The sequence below is a fragment of the Nilaparvata lugens genome, chromosome 11 (genome assembly GCF_014356525.2).
Source record: "Nilaparvata lugens isolate BPH chromosome 11, ASM1435652v1, whole genome shotgun sequence".
In the NCBI taxonomy this organism is placed as follows: Eukaryota; Metazoa; Arthropoda; class Insecta; order Hemiptera; family Delphacidae; genus Nilaparvata; species Nilaparvata lugens.
This window is the reverse complement of record NC_052514.1, coordinates 15,162,313-15,180,574: the sequence shown is the minus strand read 5'-3', so window position 1 is coordinate 15,180,574 and position 18,262 is coordinate 15,162,313. Positions and strand designations below refer to the sequence as shown.

The window sequence follows — 18,262 nt, the reverse complement described above, 5'->3', positions numbered from 1 at the left end:
AACGAAGATGGAAACGAATTTCAACCATGCTTCCATCCCTACCGGTACTAAGAGGAAAAACTCAGATCTAGATTCTTCATTGAATGACAATGGAAACAAAGAGATCAGAATATGTTCGAATACAGTTGTTGAAAACAACTTGCCTGTTACTACAATGAGACCAAACAAGAAGTTACACAACAATATCCCATCAAGCTTACTCTCTCGACTTCCATCTACCGCAAATATTGGAGTCAAATCTGATCAAGATGATTTTAATACTCAACATGAATATCAAAATGAGGCTGGTATTGCTAGTTTGACAACAGATATACATAATAAATGTGGGAAGAGTCTAGATGTAGTCACTATGACATCTGAAGAAGAAGTAAACAACGATGAAGATGGTGACGAAAATGACATTGGTGATTTGAGTATGGATGCTTTGAATGCTATGGATGCTCTGACCCTCAAACGTCAAGATTTCATGAAGCATGATTCTCTGGAAAGCAGGAAGTCTGATTTTGGAGGTTTCAGCGTGAGTGAAGATGACCTTAGTGATGCTGAATACGATAATGAGCCAGCAGACGTGCCACAAGATTTGAGCAAGAAAAATGTAGTCGAAGTTACTGATGAATTTGAGGAGGATGATCGTAGTGAAGAAAATTGTCACATTATAGATTTGACAGGGGATGAAGAGAATGACCCGAACTCAACACCCAAACAAATCAATGAATCTTCCCCAGACGTTGTTGATGAGTCACAACGTCTCCAGCCAGGCTTGCAAAATTCTGAACTCCTGAACTTCCAAAAGCTGTATCTTTCTCAGTTCTATGCTGCTGCAGCAGCCACAGGTAACGTTGGACCTGCTCTGCCATCAACGTTCTTCTTGAACAACAATACTACAATCTACAATAACAATAATAATGCATTCTCGCACTTTGTTGGAGCTCCAAATCCAGCTGCAGCGGCTGCTCTCTTTTCTCCCAACTTTCTGGCTCCACATCCAGGAGTCATGTTCCCCATGAATCTCACAGCAGACTATATACTGGAGATGAAGGTGCGCCTTTATGAAGACCTGCTTAGAAGATTCCAGCTGTCATCAGGTGGATCTCTCATATTTGACCAGATGGCTATGGCCAGCGCTGCAGATCGCTTGCAAACTCTTCATAATCAAGCACTCATGGAGTACTATTGGAGGATGGAGAACTCGGTTCCCATGAATTTGATTGATGCTTTGAACCAAAACTTTGCTGGGAAGCCTCCTGTTGTAAACGGAAATAATAACAATGAAAGCAGCCCAATACATCAAACCACAGTTAATTCACATGATAATCCTTCAACATTGCCTCTGCTGAGAAATGTCATGTCTCCTAGTGCATCTTCTTCACCAATTGGTCTAGTGGATAAAAATATTCCAAACTCCAACATTGGCTTCAACTTGCCACAACACAAAAACGTATTACTTGTACCAGGTATGAATAATCCAGTTGTTCCAAGTCCTCGTGCTCCAAGTTCAACAAGTAATAGCAATGTCAGTAACGAGAGTATTCCTCCATCATCTATAAAGATGGTCATCAAGAACGCTCTGCCGATTCCCAAGCAGAAGCAGCGACTTTACCACACTGAAGGACCGTTCTCTTGTGAACACTGCTCAGCTCGTTTCACTCTCCGACATAATATGGAGCGACACATCAAGGTACGACATCCACAATACTGGACACCTAGGCAGAGATCAGGTAATGGTGCAGGGAAGAAGGCTCAGTCAAGGAACAATCTTCAACCTACTGGCAGCCTCAACAGCCAGCTGTCATACTTCCCTCATCTTGCTGTTGCCAGCGGATCTGATAATGAAGTCAATCGTCCAAGCTCACTGCATCAACATCCCATAACAGAATCTTCTATGCTCATGGAAGTTGGAACGGCCGCCAAATCCGATCAAGTAAAGCATGCCAAAGAAGATGACAACGCGTTCGATGTTGAAACTGAAGAAGAAAATAGTGATGAGAGACTAGTCATCGATGAAGACAGATTAATCAATGACACCGATATTGCAGATGTTGAGATGATATCAGAAGTAGAAGACGAGAAAGACATTGAGGCTCCCTCTCCTAAGTGTATATTATCAGAGAAGAAAGAAACTGAAAAAACTCCATTCCAAAAAGATGAAAATCTCAACGTCAATCTAGCATTGGTTTCTAGATTGCTGGGCAATGCTACCACGCAAACATTCAAGGAGTACTTGTACAATTATGATCACCAAATGCGCGATGAGAATAGCGAGGAGGATGAAGAAGGCCTAGTCGCACCCAATAGTGAGGGAAACAACCCTGCAAGTGATAAGAATAAGTGAGTACTATAATCTTTCATTATCATTCTTAATTGTTACATAGTTGTCAGAAATCCAAGTCCATAAAAGTTTATCTTTTTAATTGTTCTATATGCAATCGGTAAACTAAAAAGTTGTGATCAAAACATTAAAATATCAAATGTTTGAGCACTGCAAACCTTAAGTTGGAGGTTTAAGAGGATAGCACACATTCTCTTGTGGTATAAAATTGACAAATCCATAAACCCCTTTTGTAGGTCAGTGGATGGAATGAAATCAAAATAATGAAAAATAATCATCATTATCAACTGCATATTATGAATGTTCTGTTTTTATTTTACATAATTTATAGTATTCGAAAGTATTTATAGTATTGATCAGTACGAAGAAAATGCTGATCAGCTAGGATGCTGAATTTTTTTCCTTACACTTGTAGAAAGATAATACTGAGTATGTTTCATGGTCATGAATGGTCAATATTCATTCAGAAGTTGATAGTGATTTTAGCTGTTAACAATTGATTGCATTCAATGTGGTTATTAAAACAGTGCAACTCTCAATAGTCCAGACAATGAATGCTCAAAAAATGGTATAGGTTGAAAAGTCGGGAAGACAATTTTTGACCCCGCAGTTCTGTTTAGGGTAGTTGGGAGGTAAACATATCAAAAGTCCCCACCCCTACCCCCTGTGCTAAAGGGGTGGGTTGTGGTTTAAAGGTACCATTTTTTGGTTTCTCACATAAAACTCAAAAACTATGTATCCTGAGGACTTGACTGTCATATAACAAATTAAAGCTTACATAATTTCCCACAATATTCATCCTACAGTTTTTTTTATATGTCTACTAGTTTTCGAGATATCCGCTCTTGAAGATACAAAATGTTGGACGACATCAAGGAGGGGATGAGCTACTATGCAACGAAGCTTCAAAAATGAAGCTTGATGAATTCTCTACACTTTTTGTGAAGTGGAATTTTGTGATATTCCCAACAGTTCCCGAGATATTCGCTCTTGAAGTTGTGTAATTGTTGGAATAACAGGGTTTTATCCAATGTTTTGCTCTTTCAGGGCTTATACCTCACCAACAATGCATCATAAAAACTGATGCTTATCGCAGGTTTGTCGAGCATTGAATTCTCTTTGAAATGATGTATGATTTCACTTTTCCAAGTTTTCCTTCCATTGTTATATAGCAGCTTCAATGTAGGGGGTGAAATTGTCATTGATGCAACACGTTTTAACGCAGCGGTTCCACAACTTCAACAGAGGGGATAAAGATGCGCAATTTTGCAATGTTCACCTACTAACTAGTCCAAATTAACCCTGTTATTCCAACAATTACACAACTTCAAGAGCGAATATCTCGGGAACTGTTGGGAATATCACAAAATTCCACTTCACAAAAAGTGTAGAGAATTCATCAAGCTTCATTTTTGAATAGTTATTTCAGTCGGTTGAACGCGTTGTTCTCTAGATATGAGCGTGGAAGCAAAACGCTGCAAAATGCAACTTTCAAATCACCCTCATCCCCATAGCACATAAGTTGGGAATGGGGACTTTTGATATGTTCTCCTCCAACTAGTCTCAACAAAGCTGCAAAGTCAAAATTCTTGTTTAAAAGATTCCTTCCAAATTCCTTTGTCAATTGGTCTATTGTTGCAAGAATTGAGATTTCACACTCAACACTAAAGCTGCTGCAAAAGGTGTAGGGAAATTCGTAAAAGCGTGAAATTATACATCAAATTGAAGAGAATTCAATGCCTTATAAGCTCATAATCAGCATGGATTTTTTCCGTCGATTTTTAAAAAGTTATAAGAGCAAAAATAGAAAAAAATTGGTGGCAAACGTGTTTTTTTCCAAAAATGTCACACCTTCAAGAGCGGATATCTCGAAAACTAGTCGATATATAAAAAAAAACTGTAGGATGAATATTGTGGGAAATTATGTAAGCTTTAATTTGTTATATGACAGTCAAGTCCTCATGATACATAGTTTTTGAGTTTATGCGAGAAACCAAAAAATGGTACCTTTAAACCACCCCCACCCCCTTAGCATAGGGGTAGGGGTGGGGACTTTTGATATGTTTACCTCCCAACTACCCTAAACAGAAATGCGTGGTCAAAAATTGTCTTCCATACTTTTCCCTCTATAATCTTTCCTTGACTGGACTACAATCGTTTTGAATAAGAATTCAACTTCAACTCATTAACGTTGTTATGCATAAAATTGATGTTTTTCAATTATAATTTATATGTAATCCAAGCATTCTGTTCAATCAATACTCGTGAAAGATATTATTTGATTTTTTTCTCACTTTCAAAAATGAAGATTTCAATAATGGTTAAATTTCACAGTGCTAATGCTTGACATACATGATGATGTTCATGTTTCAGCTGTTATTTTGGGTGAATAAATAAATCGATTGTGTATGAATAATATCACTATGAAGAATCACTATGATAATATCACTATTGATCGAAACTCACAATAAGATAGATATCAAGTGTAAGAATTAATATTCGTCATTTAATTCTCATATTTCTGTTATTGTAGGTAGAACATAGTTTATTGGTATAGTTTTTTAATCATATATTATTTTCTAATTTCAGGTCTGAATCAGACATTGACGGCAGTAGCATGGGAAACCGCCAGGGTGAGAAGAAGAAGAGCGCATACTTCTTGTCACCAAACCGTGTCTCCTGTCCCTATTGCTCCAAGAAATTTCCTTGGTCCTCATCTTTGAGACGACATGTCATGACTCACACTGGTCAAAAGCCCTTCAAATGTCCCCATTGCTCCCATCTTTTCATGACCAAATCCAACTGTGACCGCCACTTACTCAAGAAGCATGGCAATAACAATACTTCAAACGCAAACAATAACAATAGCAGTGGTAACACTGACACCAATGATCAATGTATCCCAGGTAGAATTGTGGAGAATGATTCTAATCAATCTGAGGATGGTAACTCTCTTTGCTACACTACCAGAAGAAAAGTCCCAGAAAGACCCTACAAGTGTAGGTATTGTAGTCGCATCACTACTTTCTCCACTCTGAGCAACCTCAGGAAGCATATCTCATCAAAGCACCCGCATTGTAGTGGCCCACCTCTTATTATCCAGAGCACAAAAAATCTTGTTATCACAAATAAGAGAATAAACAATGAATTAGTCTTCTAAAACAGCTGTATTACCAACAACCTACTCCAATTGTGATAATTGATTAACAAGTCGAGATACGCAACTACATTAATTGTTTTTTCAGCAAAGAAGAAAGGCCCTATTATGTGATTTTTCATCACACCACACCAAACATTAACTTTAGGCGAATCACGTTGTTTCTCAACAATTGCGTGTGGCTTTTCAGAGCCCCATATTCGTGAATTGTGTCTGTTAACACATCCACTCACATGGAAAGTAGCTTCGCCTGTAAAAATTATATCTTCTACAAATGATTCGTTTTCACTTATTCTGTCCAACATTTCAACAGCGAAATTGTAACGGTTTACACAATCATTGGGTTTCAATTCCTGCAGTACCTGGATTTTATAAGCGTGTAATTTGAGTTTTTTATGTAAAACTTTGAAACCGTTGTTTTCGGAATACCTAATTCAATGCTTCGACGAGGGATGGACTTCCCAGGACTTCTAATTGCCGATTGTCTAATTTGTTCAATCGTTTCGTCCGGTACACTTGGTCTGCCGGTTGATTTCTGTTTCTGAACTGATCCGGTTTCTTCAAATTGATTAAACCAGCGTGTTATGTTATTTTTGTGCGGTGGATCTCTTCCAAATTCACGTCGGAACGCACGTTGAACTAAAATTATAGATTTTAATTTAGCCATCAATAAAACACACTTTGCTTTATCTTTAACCGAGAACATAGTAACTCACTAAACTCACCGCAACAACAGTACAAGAACTGATGTTGAGGTTAGAACAGCTTATAAACAAACTTTTGGGTTAGAGGCTTTTCAGAGATACCAATATAACTTTTTAAAATTTCCCTACAATCTTCCTACGAATTACTGAAACCGCACCATTCTTTTATGATAACCCGGTATTGTGTTCGGAAACAAGCTCCATCATCTAGAGTACAAAAATCTTGGAATCACAATAAATTTGAGGAAAACAATAAATGAGGCTTCTCCTAAAACAGCTACAATACCAACAACCTCCTGTAATTCTATATCACGAAACCATGCTTTTGTCACCGTTACAAGCTTGGTCACAAATGTTTTTCATTACACTGATGAGCTGAATCGTGATGCAGCTGTCTGACTGGCTATTCGACTTGAAGACGTCCGCAATCCTCACAAGATGGCGGCCGCTGTCAGTGCCGCATGAATAATGAAACCAGAATCCCAGTAATGATTCACACCTTTGTTTGTCCCTAAATTATGATGATTTAGCACCGGTTCCGTGGACAGAGCAAATTCACAGACCAGTGCTTCAGCGCTGAAAGATAATTTACAAAGCAGGGAAGGGCACTGTGCTACAGCGAGCTGACACATATGTACTCAGCAAGCTTATCACACAGAGAACCAACTTATCCAACCTACTCTACTGTTCCACTGATCATTCCATTCCCCCTTCCACTCGGCAATTCTCATCAGCTTCTCATTTCTCTATTTTCTGCTTCATTTTCCACCGTTCTCATTCCTTATTGAGTGGGTCTTCCATCAGTTTCGTGTTGAATGGACACGGTGAGCATATTACACGTTCAAGGGAATCGTCTGTTTGTATAAAGTGAGGCTATTATTCATTAACTGAATTAGTTTGTTGTATGCAACAAATGAGTTTGAAATGGAATGTGTTACGAATTATTTTAAACTGAATGTGTTTCTGAGTGAAGTATGCTTACATACTCAAAAAGCTTTGTTCTTAAGATGAATGTTCTTTTTTAATTAATTTTTCTTGAAGTGATATAATAAACAATTTCAATAAAGTTCATGTTCATCACTCATGGAATTTTTTTTTTAACCTTTCATCAGTAGATTAAAGCTGGATAGTCACAAATCAGTGCCAGTGAACCTGACCGGCACAGACGAAATATAACCACCATAAGCTTATTCTAATTGGACTATTACCACTCAGCCCGTCGATGCGAGTATGAATAAGCCCTTTTGGAGAACTCGTGGGTGTAACATTTTTATTGTGCCAGTCATGTTAACTGTCCCAGTGGGAATTTATCTTCAAGAAGCTCCAAATTGAGAATGTTTAGCATCAAAGTAGCCTATATTTCATAGAATATTTTTATTGATACATTATAGTTCCAGTCATGTTAACTGTCACTGAAAAGTGGGAATTCCTTTTCAAGTAGCTCCAAATTGATAATTTGTAACATCAAAGTAGCCTCTATTTCATAGAAGGTTTTTATTGATACATCAGATAAGTAGATGCATATGAGTTCTATACATCAATCTATTTCTACCACAAGAACTGTCAAATATTTTTCAATCTTGTTACTACGTACAACTGGGAATTCCATGTTTTTGTATTCGAACCCTGCCTTTATTGTCCTTGAAGTTGAGTCCTTTATCACTTTCTCCAAAATCATTTGGATTGAATATTCTTTTTGAATTAATTTTTTCATGAAGTGATATATCAAACAATAAATTTCAATATACAATAAAGTTCATGTGCATCACTCATGGAATATGGGATTTTTTCAACCTTTCATCAGTAGATTTATCTTGATTACACACTATCCACTATTACATCCACAACACAATCACTCCACTCGTTATCACACTAATAATCAATGAGAACTAAATCTCTAGGTATTCAAAATCAAAGAATTTCGTAATCTTCTATTCATTTTAGTCATAGACTATGACTGGAATTTCTAGGATTGTGTTCATAGTAACTGGATTATGGACTACAGTCAATCAATTCGCATGTTCAAACCTATTATAGTCAAATAATGTAGAAGATTAAATAAATGTTTTATTGTTGCAGCAAAAGAGAACATCAAATGCATTACAGCATCAAATGGTAACAAAAGTAGACACATAACAAATAAATAGAACTATTAAATACTATAAGTCAATCGTACACAGATAGATCATTATAACTAATTCTACACCAAGAAATTTTTCTCTGATCTCAATATAACTATCAAGTAAAAAAGGCTATTCCACTTCAAGATTTATTTCGAAAAATTAATCTATTGTGTAAATACAATTTTCTGACAGAATTGTTTTTAATTTATTTTTAAATTTTTTAATCTAGGTTTCTGATTGAAGGAGGTAAAAAATTATATAATTCTATCGCTGTATAGATTAATGTTTTTTGAGTCCTGGTGTGATTGAACCTGATCAAACTCAAATTAGCCCTATTCCTTGTTCCATATGAGTGATATGAACCCAAAGCATCATATAAATGGATATTTTCTTTTATATATAGTAGGCTTTGAAAGATAAACACCAAAGTAAGGTCTGTCGACTCAAATGACTTTGGATGAATGCAAATGTTATGAAATGTAAAAAAATTCTGGAAATTAATTATCCTCTATCTATTCTAATCGTGACTGGAATTTATCAGATTTATGTTCATAGCAGGAGTTTATTCTATGGAAATTCAATTCAATGGATTAGGGGCGACAGTCAATCAATTTGCAGTTTCAAACCTATTCCAGTAGAATAATGTAGGTGATTAAGTCTGGAAAATGCAGAGTGAGTATGGTAGGTATTTACTTTCATGATTCTCATCATTAGTATCATCTCCTATTGTCTGTCCTATTCAAGATTTTATTTTTCCAAGAGCTCGTATTCTACAAAGGAGGAAGCGAGTGAGCTCCACTACTGATTCGGAAGATACTTCCTCTCTCACTCCATATTACATATTTTACATACTCCCACATGCATCTGTCTCAATTGGTGAATGCCAAAGGACCGAAAACTAATGGGAAGAAAGAGCACACAGAAGTAAGCACTTGTCTCCTTCTCTCTCATTAATCTTTCCTTGGGTTTTCCTTCCTTCCCTGTTATCCTCTCCTTATTCACAGTCTGTGCCTTTGTATACCTTTTTCAAGTCTTTATAACTTGCTTCACCCCTTAACCACCGGTTTATAAGTGCTTCATCATTCTCTTTTCAAGTACGAAAAACCTCAGATTTGTGTAGTTGAATCGCTGAGAGTTCAACTAAGAAAGGCTTTTCCATGAAAAGTCTACAGAAGCAATGTAGAGTTGCTACAACATTGCATTGAACGAATAAGGGTTACATTTTTAGAAGAGAAGTTCATTTCATGGCTTGGGAACACTTTGGAATATCTTGAATATATCAGTATTAATTACGTGCCTACATCAGTTGAATCTTTGATTAAAACAGAACAGCTGTGCTTAGTGAGATAAGTTGTGTGTATTTTTGGGTTCAAAATTTTATAAAATAACTTGATTAATTTAATATGAAGTGATAATTAAGTGTTATATTTGAATATAGTTTGGTGTTTTATTTTCTCTAAATTCAAAATGTTCAGCTTATTAAAATTTTTGGACATTTTATTAATTTATCAAAATTTGGGAATGGAATAGATTTGGGCCAAGCCTGTTGTTCCTTCCTAATCATATTTTTATGATTTGTGATTCTGTCCACGAATAAATAAATAAAATGGTTTGAAACTTCTCTAATAAGTTTTCAGAGTATTCTACATTCACCGATAATAAAATCATTGAGATCAAGTTTAGCTTGAATTGAGATTTATTATTTTTTGAGACTCACATTCTTCGGGACTATTGGGACTACCCGTGACTCATATTCGGGACTACATATTGAGACTCAATCGATCACCCACGATTAATCTTGAATCTTTGAAAAAATTCTGGATGATTTTGAATTTCGTCTTACTTTCTCCCTCACAATATTTTATGACCACTGGATCCTGAAATAATTAATGTTGAAGATATAATGCGTTTCAATGTGAATCTTCAGGGTGTAAAGATCTTTTAAAGAATAGTCAAATTTCCATCACATATACAAATCTGTATATTTATATCTTCTCAGTTAATTACTCTGGCCTTTCCAGAAGCATTTATCTTATATTCATGAATGTTCTTGTTTCTCTATTGACATCAATTCTCTATACAGAGTGAGATGACCCAGCAATGTGAATTGGAATCGAAAAGTACGTGATAAAACCAATTATTGTTGCTCATAAAATCATCTGAAACAACGCAATGAACTCCAATTACTACTACTAGCTTCCACTCAATAAGCTCATGAAAGCTTATGTCAACCAATTAATCTATTATTATTCAAGTTCGAGAATGTTCTGCTGAAATGGGTTGGCTACTAGTGGTTAGTTAGTAGTCATTGCAAGAAGATATTCTTGCTATACGTAGTAGGTTGAAATATCCAATATATTAAAATTTATTAGAATACTTCTTGTAATAACGTATAGTCATCAAGAAAATATTCAAGGTGTTTTAGAAGTAGTATCGAACATGCTAGGGTATTGTTAATGGATGATAGGATTTGAAGTGTCCAAAACTCAGCGGTTATCCTTATAGCTGTCATTTTGTTTATTTCACTTGGAAATTTTTATCTCAAGAACGGAATGTTGTATTGATCTGAAATTAGGCATTAATATTTACACCATAAAGACTCAACTGTGATGATAAAACTCACCATAAAGTGAGGAGGAAACCTTCCACCTGGTATACACCTCAGTTGTTAGAAATGAAAAACAAATTGTTATTGTATCATCACTTATATATAAGAGACAAGACAAACTTATCCAGATTAGCGTATTGTAATGCTAGGACTGAGTATAAGAATGCTATAAATACAGCCAAGAAACAGTACAACTCAATTCAGATTGAGCTCTCCAGTAATAGATGTAAATCAGCCGGGAAAATGATCAATCAAGTTAAAAAAGAGAGTCGTAATGTTAGTATGGGTATTCCTCCAGATGCTTTTAATGAATTCTTTGTAAAATCAGTTGAAGAAGTGCATGATAAAATTGCTCAGCCAATCACTACTGCTGCCCAACTTATTGAAAGTTGCAAGGAGGCCTGCCTTCGGTTTTTCTGAAGTAACTCCTAACATTATATTAGATATAGTTAATAGCTTTAAGTCATCTGACAGTGTAGACATCTACAATTTATCCAGCAATATAATTAAAAAGGTCATAGACTGCATTGTTGAACCTCTAACTTACTGCATCAATAGTTGTATAACGGAAGGAGTGTTTCCATCTATACTCAAATTATCAAGAGTAGTACCAGTTTATAAAAAAATTGAAAGAGACAAAAAAGTTAGCAAATTTCATCAATTGCTAACCGATAAATTTAACCGCTGAATTTTGGACACTTCCAATACGACATTTGTAGGCTCCTATCATCCAGAAACAATACCCTTAAATGTTCGACACTACTTCTTAAACACTCTGTGTTTGTCAGTTTAGAGTGGCAAAAGGAGTAGAAGTGATGTAAAACTGAAAGCAGAAGTGGAAAGTAGAAATGGAGAGATCTCATTTAATACCAACAATAATAATTTACCACTCAACATCAACATGAGGAGAATATAATTCATAATATGATATTATACCATCATCAAGTTCATTGTCAAGACTATCAAAATCACAAAGACTCAGCTATAATGTGAAACATTGATTGGATTGTGGTCTATGAAGACCACGTGGTGTGAGTAGAGAATTGGCGCCAAATAATACGCGCCAAAAATCAGGCTGCCTCATCGAAATGTGCATGACACACATCGCAAGGGCCAAGGGTCAATACTGTTGCCGCCCGACAATGGTGAGGCTTTCTCATTTATTTTATGTCGGTGCTTCAAAATCTTATCTTCTCGGCAAAAATTGCATGAACGGAATGATAAGACGGGCGCATGGAGCATTGCGGACTTATGGTTCAAGGCTGCCTTGTAAATTGGACTCTCATTGGTTCAATTCACATTTCTTTATTTGATTTCTTTATTTGATCTTGAATTCTCCCCATCTTCTGATGGGGTTGAATTGAGGATTTCTCGATTGCCGGTCTGCTGTAGACCATGTAATGTATAGTCTATCTCTGAATTCGGGATATCTTTTCAACCAACTCATTGTGCAATAATAATGAAGAATTGTGTTATTGATTATTCAATTTGCAATAAATAGCATGAATTTGAATTTATTCATAAGGTAATGGGATGAAATTGTGGTTCTCTTCATTTACTCACCTAATACTCATTGAGAAAACAATGGTTCTTGTTTCTGATTATTTGATTTTGAATATATTTGTTAATTTCGTCGTATTACGTAATTGAGTTAACGTATTATAAATACGAATATAATTTTTCTCTGTAACAGTCAATGTTCTGTAACTCTTCAATGTTTGTTTCCATTACGAACCGCTTGTTAATAATCACTCTTGAACAACTAAATTACGACATAGAAGTCAGGTATTTATAAATAAAAGCTATTAGCTTGTGTTGATGAAGGGCCTAGTGTCCGCAAGCATGGTATATAGCTATACACTATTCTTGTAGTGTCCGAAAGCGCTCCACAAAATGTGAGTAGAAGCTAATAGATTTTATTCACAAATACCTGACTGCTATGTCGTAATTCAGTTGTTCAAAAGTTCTGTAACTGTCACTTCTTATGAATGATATATCTTATGATATCATGATAACTCTATAAGGAACCAGTATTGATTTTCCCATGAGGTGAGAAAAGAGAATAATTGAATCTTGAGGGTAAGACTTTATTTCATCATTTAAAATTCAGTTTAGTGATTATATAAATCAGCCTTATCCCTTCCATCATTATTATTTTGAAGAAATTTACTATACATTTGCGAATTATGAATATCTTCAACATAAATATTTATATTGCCTATTGTATTATTTCTGAATTCCATGTGTATGTGTATTTGAATTAGAAAATTCCAAAACTATTACACGATAAAGGATGAGTATGAGTTTGAGGATGATATTTGTATGGAACATTTTAATGAATATTTGATAAAATTTATCAAAATTTCAAAAAATGTTCATGGTTATTCCTTGAGCACATCATTCAAGAATCCACCGTAGAACTCATGTGTCCTTGGATAAGCTATAGCCTTGAATATGAACCATGACACTACTAGGCATTAATTGATAGGTCCAGAGGGAATGTTTCGGACTCAATTGTCATCAGTTCAATGGTTAAACATGGCAACTCCTGGTGAGATGATGCTCCAAGGGCACATGGCTATTCAGGCTGAATGGTTCATATGGTGCATTGAACACCATCGGCATCACTCATGATGGCTCAATAAATTACAATGTATGCTCTCCCATACATATCACCAATCACATAATCTATGAATATATTAGTACTCATCAATATTGATGCTTACACCAGGTTAGATGCATGAATTAATCAATTCATTTATTATGATGTACTGTGTATATTATATACACTTTTGATTATCGAAAGGGTTGATGCTTAACAGAAAAAATCTGGTGTGGTACACTCACACAACTTTCCTTGCTCATATTCGAAACTACGATCAGACTTTTGTATATGTGTATATATAATTGTTTTCAGAGTACTTTTTCCTTTGTGTAAATTGTGAAATTCAATGATTTTTTTAGTCGTCATTTTTTTAAAGTCGTCAAAACAGCTGTTCTACAGATGAAATATCTCGACTATGTGTTCTTTTTATGAACTGCTCTACCTACCTACCTCATGCACGAGAAGGAGGTTACAAAGTCCATTTCTCAAGGATGGGGTGGACCCCCCATAAGTTTCCCAGAAAGGAGACTCATGCCAGTTAATAGAGCTGATAAATAACTATACAGAGTATGAATTTGAAAAAATCGTGAAAAACATGGTTTTTTAGTAATTATCCGCCATTTTTCTTAAGAATATTACGGAGCTCCTGCAATTTTCCAAGGAAAAAACTCATGTCAGTTGATAGGACTTATGAACATGACCCATTTGAATTAGGACCCATGGCTTGAATTTGAAGAAAATCGTTAGAGCCGTTTTCGAGAAAACCGTGAAAAACCTGGTTTTTGGTCATTATCCGCCATTTTTCTCAAGAATATTACGGAGCTCATGGAATTTTCCCAGAAATGAGACTCATGCCAGTTGATAGTGCTTATGAATATCTATCCATGGTATCAATTTGAAGTAAATCGTTAGAGCAGTTTTCGAGAAAACGGTGAAAAACATGGATTTTTAGTCATTATCCGCCATTTTTCTCAAGAATATTACGGAGCTCCTGAAATTTTCCCAGAAATGAAACTTATGCCAGTTGATAGGGCTTAAAAATAGCTATCCATGGTATAAATTTGAAGAAAATCGTTGGAGCCGTTTTCGAGAAAACCGTGAAAAACATGGTTTTTTAGTCATTTTCCGCCATTTTTCTCAAGAATATTACGGAGCTCCTGAAATTTTCCCAGAAATGAGACTCATGCTAGTTGATAGGGCTTATAAATAGCTATCCATGATATAAATTTGAAGAAAATCGTTAGAGCCATTTTCGAGAAAAACGTGAAAAACATGGTTTTTTAGTAATTATCCGCGATTTTTTCCGCCATCTTGAATTGAATTTTATTGAATTTCTTATTGTCGGGTCCCCATGGTATAGGGACCTCAAGTTTAAAATTTCAAGTCGATCGGTTAATTAGGAATGGAGTTATCGTGTTCACAGACATACACACACACACACATACACACATACACACACACAGACCAATACCCAAAAATCATGTTTTTGGACTCAGGGGACCTTGAAACGTATAGAAAACTTGAAATTGGGGTACCTTAATTTTTTTTGGAAAGCAATACTTTCCTTACCTATGGTAGTAGGGCAAGGAAAGTAAAAAAGCCTTAATTTTATGAACTTTTATAACATCAATTTATAGATACACAATCGAACATGACTCTCCACATAACAGAAACTCGAACAAATCTGTATATCCTTGTCGTACGTACATTTATGAGAATTCATACAGCAAGAGGTCTGGATAAAACAATGAGATTTCAGCTATGAGAGAATCATTTCATTAATGAGTAACTACATTTTTTTCATAGTCATTCAATTTCAGCTGTTTTGCATGCATGAAATCAAACCGGTGAATAGCTGATTGTAGAACAAAAATAAACATATATATATGATTCTCATTACAGCATACTTTACAGAATAAAATCATAAGTTTTCTTTACAGTCGAGTATGTTTCCTAGTTCCAAAATAGGAACAGCAAAACTGCTACAAAAAACCGCCTTTTAGCTCTTCAAAGCTCCACAAGAAATTCCAGATTCGGAATATATAAACTAGGTTATATTTATAGAATGCATGTAGTAACTTCAGCACAAGCAGGTAATGTTTTCTATTCTCAATTATTCTTATTCAGATTATTATGACAAAAATAGTGGACGTGAAAGTCTCTTGCAGTGCTCTATTGAAACATTCTGGCCCTGCAATCGGCCATTCCCCGTCCATGTGACGTAAAATACTATTTTTATAATAATGTCAATTATTAAGTAGGTTCTTCTCCACTTATCTCTCCTGTGTTCCCCTATCATAAGTAGATGTTTACTTATGAATGAGTGATTTGAAGGAGCCAGATGAATAATATTGTGTAAAGTTAGTTTCATTGAAGTTTCTTCTGTAGTGAAATTCAATTTCAACTTGCACATTTGTTGGTCAGTCAGCATGTATGTTATTCATAAAGAATGAAATAGCTCAAAGCAAATCTACTATAGTGACAGGATATTCTCTCCACTACATGAGAAATCTTGAAAACTATGTTGCAAATCGTATCGATTCAGCTTCTTTATTCCTTGACGATTCGCATCTTGGAAGAGTTGATTCCTCCCACTTTCTGTGCATAGTCATTCAACAACGTTGGGAAAAGTATAATTGAATACAGACTTATCTCTCCCCTTTCATTATCATTCCATCAATGGATTACGTAGTTTTGGGTGAATAATCCAACACAAAAATCATTGTAGAATGTTGAGGAAGAATTTGTATGAATATTTTGTATTACTTTTGCAATTTGAATCCAACTGAAGCTATAATTAGAAATGAATTATAAATATGATGATTGTATAGCAACAGGTTGGGTAATATTCTCTCACCTGTTGATTGTCGTTATTGGATTATTTTCTCCAAGATATTGGCTGGATAATGCTATTGAATTTTCTCAAAGAATTCTGTTATCTGTTTGAATGAAGTGGAAGAGAAACGTGAGTTGAATGAATGAAAGAGAGAATGTAGATTCGCTGAAGGAGCCTTCATCATCAGTCTTTGTATGATCTGAAGATCACCCTTATTGACATAATTTGCAAAACAGACTGTGAATTTCTTTGTTTGACAGAATTGACCATTTTTCAGGTTGAGATATGTAGTGAGACTAATCAAAATATTCAGATAGCATAAGAGAGAATAAGAAACACTCATTCAAATCCTAACAGAGATCCACAAGAAGTATTCGCTTTCAATCATCAATTCCAAATCATGATGAGGAAGCTAATGATGAACTATTCCATTTCACTGTACTGGAGAGTGAACCTATATCTCCGAAGTCTGTGGTACCCTTCTCGAGTCCGAAACCTCAATGACAGTGGACGAAAATGATAGTTTGGCGAAATGGTTGACTTTGGAAAAGAGAGAGAAATTGAGAGTGAGTGAGATCATGAGAGAGAGTCGCAAGTCACACTATTTCAAAACGACCTAGAATAAATAAGCAAAGACCAGTTTTCTCCGGGGAAATTCTGTTCGTGGTAAGCGGTTCCAGCAATCTCTCATCATCATCATCCTAATATTAATCATTGTCATCATGATCATAAGCATCGTTATCAATACTTATTACAAGTATAATCTTCAGCAACTGGAAATATCATTTCGAGAGTTTTCTCTTTCATGTATTTTCATTCATTTCGTGACTACCCCAATCGATCGAGCCTTATGGCAGTACTGTTCGTTAGAGAGTTGTCGTGCAATACGGTTTTTCTCATTTAACTGTTTTCTTTGCTTTGAACGATTACCTACATAATCAATATTCCACCAATTTTCCTACTACTGTTCAAGGTGGAAATGTTACTTTTGGGAAAAACAAGCGACAATTTATGTTTATCGAAATTTCTAGACTGTTTACAAATGGAGTTGGTTTCTCAATTCTCATGGATGCTCTTTATCTCTTGATAATAGTGCTTCAACAATGATGATGCTTCTGTTCTGGAAGCTATGCAGTATTAAAACACTGGGGAACTCTGATGATAACTTCTAATGTGCTTCAGTTTATCTCACTTCATTTCTCCATTACTTATTTATTTATTTATTGGATAGAGTGAACAATACAGTAGTCGGAAAAGAAAAAACAGGGTACAGATCTGTATCTTACCGTTTCTGTTAAAATACAGATATAGTCAGCTGATTAAAAGTGAATTGCTCATGTTCGCGGCGCGTATATCTGTACGCACCTTTATAGTTTTTGAGTTATTCACAAAAACCGAAAAAATCCACCTTAAGAGCTCCCTCTACCCCTTAGCTCCACCCCCACCGGTCAGTACTTTTAGTATGTTGTTTAGGGAGCCTTCCCCTACAACTGTACCAATTTTGGCTTATTCATGAATTATTTCCCCTATTTGGCATTTTTTGTCTTCTTTGCCTGGACTTCTTCTTAAGGTGCCTGTCCGTTTCGAACGTTGGCGATCATAATTATTGGCTATGATGACTTTGTTAGTTGCGCTCCGGAACAATTGAATGGAGGTTTTTTCAAACCAGGCTCTCAGGTTGGCCAGCCAGGATATTCTTCTTCGACCTGGGGCTCTCCTGCCTTCTATTTTGCCCTGCAGTATGCTTTGCAATAGCTTATATCTGCCCCTATTGCGCATTATGTGGCCGAAGTATTGCCACTTCCTGAATTTTATGATGTTAACCAGTTCTGGGGCCATATTCATCCTCCTCGACACCTCCTGATTGGTAACCCTATCAGTCCATGGTATCCTCAGGATT

The 18,262-nt window shown here is 35.7% G+C and overlaps 1 protein-coding gene across 13 annotated transcripts in view; it reads right to left on the bottom strand.

The window, feature by feature from the left end:
- The window catches only part of LOC111052321 (potassium voltage-gated channel protein eag), a 195,179-nt gene that overhangs the window by 126,626 nt on the left and 50,291 nt on the right, over positions 1-18,262 (bottom strand). The gene's annotated exons all lie outside the window — the stretch shown is intronic.